Source organism: Ovis aries, chromosome 16 (assembly GCF_016772045.2).
Source record: "Ovis aries strain OAR_USU_Benz2616 breed Rambouillet chromosome 16, ARS-UI_Ramb_v3.0, whole genome shotgun sequence".
Classification (NCBI taxonomy): Eukaryota; Metazoa; Chordata; class Mammalia; order Artiodactyla; family Bovidae; genus Ovis; species Ovis aries.
Window position 1 is genome coordinate 10,300,648 of NC_056069.1, and position 12,646 is coordinate 10,313,293.

General features: G+C 42.1%; 1 protein-coding gene and 1 pseudogene across 3 annotated transcripts in view; one reads left to right on the top strand and one right to left on the bottom strand.

The window, feature by feature from the left end:
* The window catches only part of NAIP (NLR family apoptosis inhibitory protein), a 42,517-nt gene extending 41,898 nt beyond the window's left edge, over positions 1 to 619 (bottom strand). For all 3 annotated transcript variants that reach the window (XM_012096791.3, XM_042233702.1, XM_004017115.4), the window contains exon 1: positions 570 to 619. The gene's annotated coding sequence lies outside the window, so the exon portion shown is untranslated. The remainder of the gene's footprint in view (positions 1 to 569) is intronic.
* LOC101110706 (FGGY carbohydrate kinase domain-containing protein-like) lies at positions 388 to 6,656 on the top strand (annotated as a pseudogene).
* Positions 6,657 to 12,646: the final 5,990 nt, after the last annotated feature.

Sequence of the window (12,646 nt, forward strand, 5' to 3'; positions counted from 1 at the left end):
TCCATGCTTTGTTTTAGGTAATGAACCACCTAGATACGTGCTAGGTACCTTTGTCTCAGGGAAATCACTCTCTCACCTAAGGAGGGATATTCTATGCTGCTTCAGTCATGCAGCCCAAAGTAGGACACCTAACTTGTCTCAAACAAGCTGGAATGGGCTGCCCTTGTCCTTTCAGATTCTAGCACAGGGCCACATTCATCGCTAGAATGTTTCACTTAGGTTTGGCCAATAGACAATACCATAGCTCCAGGCCTCCCTGGAGATAAATAAGCACAGGGCGGCAACAAACTAACTGGAATCACTCCTGCACTTCTACAAAGTTCAGTGGTCAGTTTCGCTAGCCCAAGGGCCTTTCTGGGGAGACCTCCAAGGCCCTCTCCAGGTTTCATGCTCTTTAACTGCAGTGCTAACAGTACCAGTGCTGCTGCTGTGTCCTGGAAAGGATTTGAGTCCACATCGGTGTGACTCCGGTGCCTGTCCTTTTGCCTCCAAAGAGAGAAACAAGAGTAAGAGAAATAAGAGGTCATAAGTGGAAAAGTACTTTTGCCAGAGGTGGTGATTTACTTTACCTCGAAGTTAATCCAGAGTCCCAGCTGAATGGAAGGAGAATGTAGAGAGTAAATACAGCTATTCTCTTCGTCCTTTTAATGGGAAGCAGCGAGAACAATCTGAGGAACTAACACCCAGAACAAGTTGCAATTTCCTGAGAAATCACCAGTAACTTCTCTAGAGTACTGAGTCATCAGGGTTAGTCAGGACTCCAAAGTCCTCACAAAACCAAGTCCCACAACAGAAGTATTTTATTCTAAATAATTTAAGACTGATTAATGTTTCCGCTGCTAGTACATACATGTCTTTGTTTCTTTGGTGTTAGTTTCCATCTTTCCTGTATCTTTTTTTTGGTTTTCTCTTTTATCCATGGGTTATAAAATCTCAAAGTTACTGTGTCTTGGTGTGGGTCTTTGTACATTTACTGAACCCAGTGGACTTGTTTCAAGCTGAACGTGTGGACCTCCCGTCAGTCCCGGGAAATTATCTTCTATGATTTCTTTGGTAATTTCCTACTGCCTACTATTCTATTTTCACTCTTTCTGGTATTCCCATTATTCAGATGGGAATTTATCACCAAAGTTCTTTTTTTTTTTTTTTTTGCTCATATACTTTTTCCGTCCTATGGCTGCACTTTCTGGGAGACTCCGTCTTCAGCATCTTCCAACTTTCCAATAGTAATTCTAAATTCAGCAATTATACTTTCAATTTCCCACAGCTCTTTTTTGTTGTCTATTTCTTTCACGAGATCTCATTTTCTTAGCCAACGTAATTTTTTAAAATCTCTGCTGCAATACTGTCAAATGACAAAGCTAAAACCACGAGTTTGTTGCTCTGTAGTCAAGGGAAAACAATCCTTGGACTGGAGGAGCACAATGTCTCACGGCAACAGAGCGCTGCTCCAAAGGGGAGAGCGGGGGTCGGGGTCGGGTTGGGGAGAGTAAAGGTCAGTTTCATAGGGAAGAGGCAGGATTGGCCAGGAGGTCAGGGATTCATTGAAGGGTAGCATGTCCTGTTTTCTAGACTCACGCAAACTAGGTAAAGCTGAGTTGGGGTGATTGTGATTGGCGTATATATACTAGGTTTCGTTGCCAGGCATTTCCTGTAAGTGCTGGCTGACCTGGATTTAGATTTGTGACTTGGGCCAGGTCACTGAGGTCATCCCCATTTTGTCGGTCTGATGTACAATTTATCTTTATCAGAACTAATCCAAATAGTGTTCATCTGTCTCCTGAATGATCTGTTTCCTCCAAGGCTAATTACTATTTACCTTTGAGATTTTCCACATTACCAGCTTTCCTCCAATGTGTACAGAGCAATGGTTTTCAATTCATGTTTGAAAGTTAGGCGATTGCAAAGCTGACTGATCAAAATTCTGGTTAAAGAGTCTGATTAAAAGCCGTGTGAGTGCGATCTGAACTTTACGGAGGAAGATTAGGGAGCTAAGACTTGCCTAGGAGAAGCCCTCAACTTCAGAGAAACACCTCAGAAAATGATTTCAAGTCAGTTGTAAAGTCAGAGACAGCAGCTGAAAACTCATCTGAGGAACATAAAAAGACCAGTTCTTGAAGGATTCTTTGTTTGGTGATGCCCAAGGAAATGGCAACCCACTCCGGTGTTCTTGCCTGGAGAATCCCAGGGATGGCGGAGCCTGGTGGGCTGCTGTCTATGGGGTCACACAGAGTCGGACACGACTGAAGCGACTTAGCAGCAGCAGCAGCAGCAGGACCCACACTAGCTCCTCTAAACTCAGTTTATTCCTTTTTTTTTTTTTTCAGAAGAGAAAAATCCACTAATGTTTCTTCTTAGTGACAACACCTGCATAATAAACAGTCTGATGGTGGGGTAGACGGAGCTGGCAGTCTCTCAGAGATTATTCAGTTAGTCCCTTGGCTTTCCTGCCCACCTTCTTAGCTGGCATTCTGGCCACCTGCTGCTCCAGGGTTCTGTACAAGGTACACAGCCTCCCAGGTGTTACACGTGTATTCAGGCTGTGGGCTCTGTCAGTCTGCTTCACTGGTTACTATTCTATTTGAGTTTCCATCTTCCAAAGATTTGTTAAAATATTCTGTGTGCTGATGGTCCCCTCCTGCTTTCTTAATTTTTCTGGCTTTATAGTTTCAAAACTCATTTCAATAATATTATGCATAATAACTAAAATTTGTTTAGCACCTACTACTTGCCGGGCACAGTTCTAAGCACCTTAGATATGTCCATTTAATCCCTTTAACAGTCCGAATGAAGTAGCTATTTTTATTATCTCCATTTTACAGATGAGGAAACTCAGGCATATAGGGGTTCTGATTAATCAGTCTGGCAATGAAGTTTACACTTTTAACCACTGTGCCACAAAGCCTACATATTAAGAAAAGGCAAAAACAGGTGTCCCTCTCCATTTTGGTAGTTCAGCCAGCTGCTGAGTTAGAGGCAAACTGTTACCAGCCTCATTGGCAAGTGAACTCTTCTGACCAAGCCTTGCTTCCACAAGGCCATCTACTCAGCCAAGAAGCAATGGTTGTTAAATAGTTGACTCCTCCTAACTTTCGTATTAACACATACAATGTGTTATTACAATGTATTACAATGTGTCATTACAATGACAGTGTTTTTTAGGACACTTTCCCTGGTACATCCAGCTGCTTAAGGACCAGCAATTCTTTCTACAGGAAGTTCAGAGGTCAGGGGGAACTCTACATTGCTGACCCTTCTGCTGATAAAATTTTGCCCCATCAACCTACTTCTCCCCTATAATATTATATACACCAATGCACACTACATTTATTTTAGCACCTTGTAGATTTCGTTACCCTTATGAATTGAATTTTATTTTTACTATTCTATTTTCTAAATGTTTATTGATGATATATAGGACTCCTGGTCTACTTTTAACATCTGATTGTAAATAGTTTTGAATTTTCTAAGTAGATATTTGTAATATCTGAATATTATGATAGTTTTGTCTTTAGCATCATTTTGTTTTCTTTTTGAATCAAGTATATCCTTTAATACAATGTTGCTTAATAACAGCAATAATAGATATCTTATTCTTGACTTTGGCAGGAATTCTAAAGTTTGATGATATCTAGTAGATACCCGGGAGGAGGCAATGGCACCCCACTCCAGTACTCTTGCCTGGAAAATCCCATGGACAGAGGAGCCTGGTGGGTTGCAGTCCATGGGGTCGCTAGGAGTCGGACACGACTGAGCGATTTCACTTTCACTTTTCACTTTCCTGCATTGGAGAAGAAACTGGCAACCCACTCCAGTGTTCTTGCCTGGAGAATCCCAGGGACGGGGGAGCCTGGTGGGCTGCTGTCTATGGGGTCGCACAGAGTCGGACATGACTGAAGTGACTTAGCAGCAGCAGCAGCAGCAGCAGTAGATACCCTTTATCAGTTGAAAGAGCTTTTCCTTTCCTCCTATTGACAGGAAAAACGTCTGCATAGTCTTAACTGGAAAAAGATATACATACCACCTCTATATTAGCAGAAAGGGGAAAAAAATCTCCAAAGAAAGAAAATGTGGGTAGCCAAAAAACAGACACTAATGTCCACTACACAATCTGAAAAGAGAATCTGACATTTTGAGTTTTAAAATAATACTATTTTCAATGCCTTCTTAAAATCAAAACATGCAAACACATCTAGAGAGCAGTATCATATAGCCATTTTAGGGCACAGGTATGTATCTCATTGTGGCTTTAACTTAATGACTTAATTGCCTGTTCATATATTTCCTTTGGAAAGGTGATCAAATCTCTTGCCCATTTCTGAATTACTTTTTGGTTGCATCAGGTCTTCCTTGCTGCTCGAGGGCTTTTTCTAATTGTAGAGAATGCCGGCTTCTTAATTGGGGCTTAAGAACTGGTTTCTCTCATTGCGGAGCATGGGCTGTAGGTGCACGGGCTTCAGGAGTTGTGGCGCAGAGCTTAGTTGCTCAGTGGCATGTGGGATCTTCCTGGACCAGGGATTGAAGCTGAGTCTCCTCCACTGGCAGATGGATTCTCATCCACTGTACCACCAGGGAAGTCCTTCTCCATTTTTAAGTTGGGTTGTTTAGTAGAAGGATTCTGGGGTGGTGCTTGACAGTACTGCTGTCCTCACAGTAGAATGAGCTCACCAAAGTAGCTGCCACCAGCATCTCTGTCCCCAGGGAGTGACTAGAGATGTGAGCGTGCACAGACACACCTGCGAGGGGAAGCCAGTAACGCCAAGGCTGGCTGTAATCTGTGGAACATCTTGTCACGTGGGGATAGGCACAAAACTGAATTTTTCTACTAAAGCATCTGGGCACTTGCTTTTAGCCATGGTCCCCGGGTCTTGGCTGAATAAAAGTGGTCAGTGTTGGTGGAAAGCTGATAGACCACAGGGGACAGGGTCATGCCAACTTTGCAGATGCCAAGTACATATGCTATTTAAGCAGTCACCTGGATCTGAGTAAGAAGGCTCAGCTTGTGGGGTTCCTCACTGATGATTTACGTTTGGTGAGATTTCCACAGCAACCAGTCTCCTTCAGAAGATCTGACACTAAAGGGCATGGCCTCTGGATTGAAATGTTGTAAGTTTTAAAGTAATACTATTTTCAGTGCCTTTCTTTAACCAAAACATGCATACACACCTAGAGAGCAGTATCATTTCGCCATTTTAGGGCACAGGCATGTATCTCACTGTGGCTTTAATTTAATGACTTAATTGGCTATTCATATATTTCTTTTTTTAAGGCCTCTGGACCTTGACGATCTTGCCATTCTCTACCTGCTTTCAAGGTGTGCATCAGTACAGAAGCCAGGCAGGCAGCTGGGTACCCTGTCAGCACTCTCTACTTGTGTGGGGGCCTGAGCAAGAATCCCTTGTCTGTGCAAATGTGTACAGACATTACTGGCAGGCCTGTGGTCCTGTCACAAGAGGTGGAATCTGTCTGTGTGGGTGCTGCTAGTGTGAGAGCTTGTGCCTCAGGGTGTTTCACTTCTGTACAGGAGGCCATGGCAAAGAATGAGCCAAGTTGGGAAAGCTGTGCTTTTCAGATGAGAGGATAAAAGCTATCATGACAAGAAATATCAAATATGCCTGAAGCTGGTTGAACACCAGAAACAGTATGCGACAATCAAGAAAGGAGGCCTAACAAAGCCTGCAGGGGCTAATGCCAGATTCCATGTCATTGCATGGGGACCTTGGTCATTGCAGCATATATTGAGGACCCTTAGACATCATTTCATGATTCTGTACTGTCTTTCAATTTAAAAAAACCTGGGATGTGTGCAGTCAGAAAAAACAGTAAAAACAAGATAAATTGGTCATTTACCTTTTATTATTGAACTGCAAGAATTGTTTATATATTTTTAGACACCAGTCTTCTGTTATATGTTTGCACTGCAAACATGTTCTCCCCATCTATGAACTCTTTTTGCTTTCTTAATGGCGTATTCCAAAGCAGATGTTTTAAATTTTGATGAAGTCTGACTTTAATTTCTCCTTTTAAGATACATGTTTTTTGTGTCCTAAGAAATCATCACCTACTCTTAAGGTTGTGATGATGTTCTAAAAATTAACATTTGTGTGGTTTAAAAAATTTGATGTCAACATTTTAAACTTAGGGAACTCACTTAAAAGTCCAGATTTTCAGTTTTTATTCAAATATTAAAATATACAGTCTGAGGGAAACTACATTTTCAGAAATAAAAAATGGGTTGGAGCTGAGTAATAGTTACCGCCTTTGAAAAAACTGTTTTCTTCTAGACTAGGTAACAGATGCCCATGTATAAAATCCAAAAGGTAGAAAAGGGTGTACTGAGAAGATTACATCTCTCTCCTCCTGCTCCATCCAGAGGCTGTCTCCTGCGGATGGAACCAGTACTTTTCAGGTGCTTACCACTTTGCATTAGCCTGGCTCCTTTTCAAGTATTTGCATAACCTGCCTGGTCCCCTAGGGCATTTGAATTTGCACCAGAGCCCATTTCACAGCCTCTCTTCTGCATTCCCACGCACTTGGCAAAGCATCAGCACTGTCACGTGGACCTCTGTACAGGTCTGCCTCTTAGGCTGGGAGGGTCACAGGGCCGCAAGGTCGGGTTTGTTTCCTCTTCCTGGTATCCATATCCAGACACCTAGGGTCTCATCAGACAGACAGCAGATGTACAAGTTTTGCTGAGTGGACGAATGGATAAATGAACAAATTGTGCATTACTTCCTGTGCCCTGGCCTGAGGTGTGACTCAAGTAACAATTTAGTCAGGTGAAATCAAGAATTTCTATCCCATAAGGACTCCATCTATGTCCCCAGCCCACCGTGGAACAGGTCTCCATAGAACCGAATTGGAACACATGGAAGGAAAACAATGACTCTCCTATTCTTACAGAACTGGACCCAAAGGAGTATCAGGACACTCTGAGGCTATTTCTCAGAAGCATGACAATCTCCTATGCTCTTTTCTTCCTTAGTATAGGACCTAGGGACTCATAGTTCTTGCCCTCTCTCCTAAACTCTCACCCACTACAGACAGGGGAATTCTACTGCCCCACTTCCCAAGGGCTGGTGGTACCACCCTTTCTTTTTACTATGCATGAAGGCATTTCATGTTATGAGCATGCTGCTCGTTAGAGATACAGACAGCTGAACACAGAGAGGACCACAAATGAGGAATTTCACAAAGTAATTGAGAAATCTTACAAAATGTTTACAGTTCTTCTTTCCTACTGCCTTTCTGAGCAACAGTGAAAGTGAAAGCCGCTCAGTCCTGTCTGACTCTTTATGACCCAGACCAGACCAGAATACTGGAGTGGGTTGCCATGCCCTCCTCCAGGGGATCTTCCCAACCCAGGGATCGAACCCAGGTCTCCTGCATTGCAGACGGATTCTTTACCAGCTGAGCCACAAGGGAAGCCCAAGAATACTGGAGTAGGTAGCCTATCCCTTCTCCAGTGGATCTTCCTGATCCAGGAATTGAACTAGGGTCTCCTGCATTGTAGGTGGATTCTTTACCAACTGAGCTCTCAGGGAAGCCACCGCTGAGCAGCAGAATCCCTGTTTTTCCCTCACTGTGTCAACATAAGTTAGTGTTTCAATTGTGACATGTACTCAGATATACAGTGGGTCAACTTGTGCTCCTCAAATACAAGACTTAGCATGCTTTTAATCTAGTTACTTATCTTCTTCAGCCTCCACCCAGTACTGCCATCTTCACGTTGTAGTTACTCTAGGGCAAACACGGTCACAACAAAATGGAAACAGTGCACATACTGCCACATATAGTTGGAAAGTATTGTTTACACTATGACCCAAATAAATGGAAAAGCAATTTTCCTACAGTCCATCTTCAACCTCCAGCTCCATACCCACAGCTTTATTTGATGAACATGATTGCTTTCAGGTCCTTAACTAATAACTAACATTAGTTACTTTACTTTCATTTGTCTCACCACAACTTTCCAGGATTCCATAAATTTTACTATTTTTGAATACTAAACTATATAAAAATATTTTAAAATAATTCTTACTCTCATCCATTGTTCTACAGTTTCCTATGTATTCTTCCAGATTTTTAAACTTTTTTTTTTGGCTGCATGGTGTAGCTTGTGAGATCTTAGTTCCCCAACCTGTGCCTGCTGCACTGGAAGCACAGAGTCCTAACCACTGGGCAGCCAGGGAATTCCTTTATTTTTTTTTTTTTAAGATTCATTTATTTTTGGCTGTCGTGGGTCTTGGCTGCTGTGCACAGGCTTTCTCTAGTTGGTGGGTGCAGGCTTCTCTTTGTGGTGGCTTCTCTCATTCATTGAGGAGCACAGGCTCCAGGCCTGTGGGCTGCAGTAGCTGCGGCTCCTGGGCTCTGGAGTGCAGGCTTAGTAGCTGTGGTGCATGGGCTCAGCTGCTCCAAGGCATGTGGGATCTTCCTGGACCAGGGATTGAACAGGTGTCCCTTATGTTCCAAGACTGATTCTTAACCATTACACCACGAGGGAGGCCCCCAAATTCCCTCATTAAAAAAAAAAACAAAACAGCTTTCGTGACATACACGTAACATATCATACAACTTAACCTATTCAAAGTGTTTAATTCACTGGTTTTTAGTACATTCACAGAGTTGAACAATCATCACCATAATCAATCTTACAACATTTTCATCAGTCCAAAAACAAACTCCATACTTATTAACACTCACTCTTGCCCCCAGCTGTCTATAGTATTCCCCTGTGATCTGTATTTCTGTGAGGTCCAAAGTGATGTTTCCTCTTTCACTCTTGATTTCGGTAATTTGAGTCCTCTTTTTCTCTTGGTCAGCTTAGTGAAATATTTGTCAACTGGCTGGACTAACTTTTGGTTTCACTGACTTCCTCTATTGCTTTCCACTGCTGCTTCTTTGAGATACAAATATATATTCTTTTTTTTCTTTCTTCTTTACATACCAGGTAGCATATTATATATTCTGAACACTAGTATATTCTGAAGGGTATACTTTTGGTAGAAGTAAAATGATCCTCAACAGATCTAAGATATAAGAATAAATCAAGAGCCAAGAAAGTGGTAAATATGTGATAAAATCATAATAAACAGTAACTGGGTAAAACAAATATAAATGTCTAGTGAAACACCAAAAGAAATATACAATGGTAATAATATATAAAGAAGGAAGGAGGTAAATGAGGTTAAATACATTATCTGTGGGGAGGGCAAAGGTACAAGTTAACTTTAGGTCTGATGTTATGTAGGAGTATTGGAAGGAATGCTTCCTCAGATTCTCTTGGCCACTTCCTTCTTTCCAAGGTGCTGCCTGCCTCCACCTCTGCACTGCTGCAGTCTTTGCCCAGCTTCCTGAGCTGGCTGGAGTCCAAACTGAAGTGCACCAAGCCTACCTGACTTTACAGAATTGGCTGCAATGCCATAACACTGACTTCAGTTCAGTTCAGTTCAGTCGCTCAGTCATGTCCAACTCTTTGCAACCCCATGGACTGCATCACGCCAGGCTTCTTTGTCCATCACCAACTCCGGGAGCTTGCTCAAACTCATGTTCATTGAGTCAGTGATGTCATCCAACCATCTTATTCTCTGTTGTCCCCTTCTCCTCCTGCCTTTAATCTTTCCCAGCATCAGGGTCTTTTCAAATGAATCAGTTCTTTGCATCAGGTGGCCAAAGTATTGGAGCTTCAGCTTCAGCATCAGCTGTTCCAATGAATATTCAGGACTGATTTCCTTTAGGATGGACTGGTTTGATCCCTTTGCAGTCCAAGGGACTCTCAAGAGTCTTTTCCAAAACCACAGTTCAAAAGCATCAAATCAATCTTCAACGTTCAACTTTCTTTATGGTCCAACTCACATCCATACATGACTACTGGAAAAACAACAGCTTTAACTATATGGACCTTTGTCAGCAAAGTAATGTCTCTGCTTTTTAATACGCTGTCTAGGTTGGCCATAGCTTTTCTTCCAAGGAGCAGGCCTCTTAATTTCATGGCTGCAGTCACCATCTGCAGTGATTTTGAAGCCCACGAATATAAAGTCTGTCGCTCTTTCCACTGTTTCCCCATCTATTGCCGCGGAGTGATGGGACCGGATGCCATGATCTTTTGTTTTTTTTGAATGCTGAGTTTTAAGCCAGCTTTTTCACTCTCCTCTTTCACTTTCATCAAGAGGCTCTTTAGATCTTCTCTTTCTGCCATAAGGGTGGTGTCATCTGCATATCTGAGGTTATTGATATTTCTTCCAGCAATCTTGATTCCAGCTTGTTTCTTCCAGTCCAGCGTTTCTCATGAGGTATTCTGCATAGAAGTTAAATAAGCAGGGTGACAATATACAGCCTTGACGTACTCCTTTTCCTCTTTGGAACCAGTCTGTTGTTCCATGTCCAGTTCTAACTGTTGCTTCCTGACCTGTATACAGATTTCTCAGTAGGCAGGTCAGGTGGTCTGTATTCCCATCTCTTGAAGAATTTTCCACAGTTTATTGTGATCCACACAGTCAAAGACTTTGGTGTAGTCAATGAGGCAGAAGTAATGTTTTTCTGGAATTCTCTTGCTTTTTCTATGATCAAACAGATGTTGGCAATTTGATCTCTGGTTCCTCTGCCTTTTCTAAATCCAGCTTGAACATCTGGAAGTTCTCAGTTAACATACTGTTGAAGACTAGCTTGGAGAATTTTGAGCATTACTTTGCTAGCGTGTGAGATGAGTGCAATAGTGTGGTAGTTTGAGGATTCTTTGGCATTGCCTTTCTTTGGGATTGGAAAGGAAACTGACCTTTCCCAGTCCTGTGGCCACTGCTGAGTTTCCCAAATGCGCTGCCATATTGAGTGCAGCACTTTCACAGCATCATCTTTCAGGATTTAAAATAGTTCAACTGGAATTGCATCACCTCCACTAGCTTTGTTTGCAGTGATGCTTCCAAAGGCTCACTTGACTTCGAATTCCAGGATGTCTGGCTCTAGGTGAGTATTCATATCATCGTGATCATCTGGGTCATGAAGATCTTTTTTGTACAGTTCTTCTGTGTATTCTTGGCACCTCTTAATATCTTCTGTTAGGATTTCTGTCCTATATTGTGCCCATCTTTGCATGAAATGTTCCTTTGGTATCTCTAATTTTCTTGAAGAGATGGCTAGTCTTTCCCATTCTATTGTTTTCCTCTATTTCTTCACATCGATCACTTAGGAAGGCTTACTCTCCTTGATATTCTTTGGAACTCTGCATTTTGATGGATATATCTTTCCTTTTATATTTTGCCTTTCACTTCTCTTTTTTTCTCAGCTATTTGTAATGCCCCCTCAGACAACCATTTTGCCTTTTCCATTTCTTTTTCTTGGGGATTTTGATCACAGCCCCCTGTACAATGTCATGAACCTCCTTCCATAGTTCTTCAGGCACTCTATCAGATCTAATCCCTTTAAACTATTTGTCACTTCCACTGTATAATCGTAAGGGATTTGATTTAGGTCATATCTGAATGGTCGAGTGGTTCTCCCTACTTTCTTCAATTTAAGTCTGAATTTTGCAGTAAGGAGTTCATGATCTGAGCCTCAGTCAGTTCTTGGTCTTTTTTTTTTTTTTGCTGACTATAGAGCTTCTCCATCTTTGGCTGCAAAGAATAGAATCAATCTGATTTCAGTACTGACTATCTGGTGATGTCTATGTGTAGAGTCATCTCTACGTGATGTCTATGTGTAGTTAGACGAGGGTGTTTGCTATGACCAGTGAGTTCTCTTGGCAAAACTCTGTTAGCCTTTGTTCTGCTTCATTTTGTACTCCAAGGCCAAAGGTGCCTGTTATTCCGGGTATCTCTTGACTTCCTACTTTTGCATTCCAGTCCCCTATGATGAAAAGGACATCTTTTTTTGGCGTTAGTTCTAGAAGGTCTTGTAGGTCTTCATAGAACCATTCAACTTTAGTTTCTTTGACATTACTGGTTGAGGCACAGTCTTGGATTACTGTGATGTTTGCCTTGGAAACAGAGATCATTCTGTTGTTTTTGAGATTGCACCCAAGTACTGCATTTTAGACTCCTTTGTTGACTATAAGGGCTACTCCATTTCTTCTAAGGGATTCTTGCTCACAGTAGTAGATGTAATGGTCATCTGAATTAAATTTGCCCCTTCCAGTCCATTTTAGTTCGCGCATTCCTAAAACGTCGACGTTCACTCTTGCCATCTCCTATTTGACCACTTCTAATTTACCTTGATTCGTGGGCCTAACATTCCAGGTTCCTATGCAACACTGTTCGTTACAGCATCAGACTTTACTTGTATCACCAGTCATATCCACAACTGGGTGGTGTTTTTGCTTTGCCTCAGCCTCTTCTTTCTTTCCTGATCTATTTCTCCACTCTTCTCCAGTAGAGTATTAGGCACCTACTGACCTGGGGAGTTCATCTTTCAGTATCGTATCTTTTTGCCTTTTCATACTGTTCATGCGGTTCTCAAGGCAAGAATACTGAAGTGGCTTGTCATTCCCTTCTCTAGTGGACCATGTTTTGTCAGAACTGTCCACTATGACCTGTCTATCTTGAGTGGCCCTACAAAGCATGGCTCATCGTTTCATTGAGTTAGACAAGGCCGTGGTCCATGTGATCAAGTTTGCTTAGTTTTCTAATTGTGGTTTTCATTCTGTCTGCCCTCT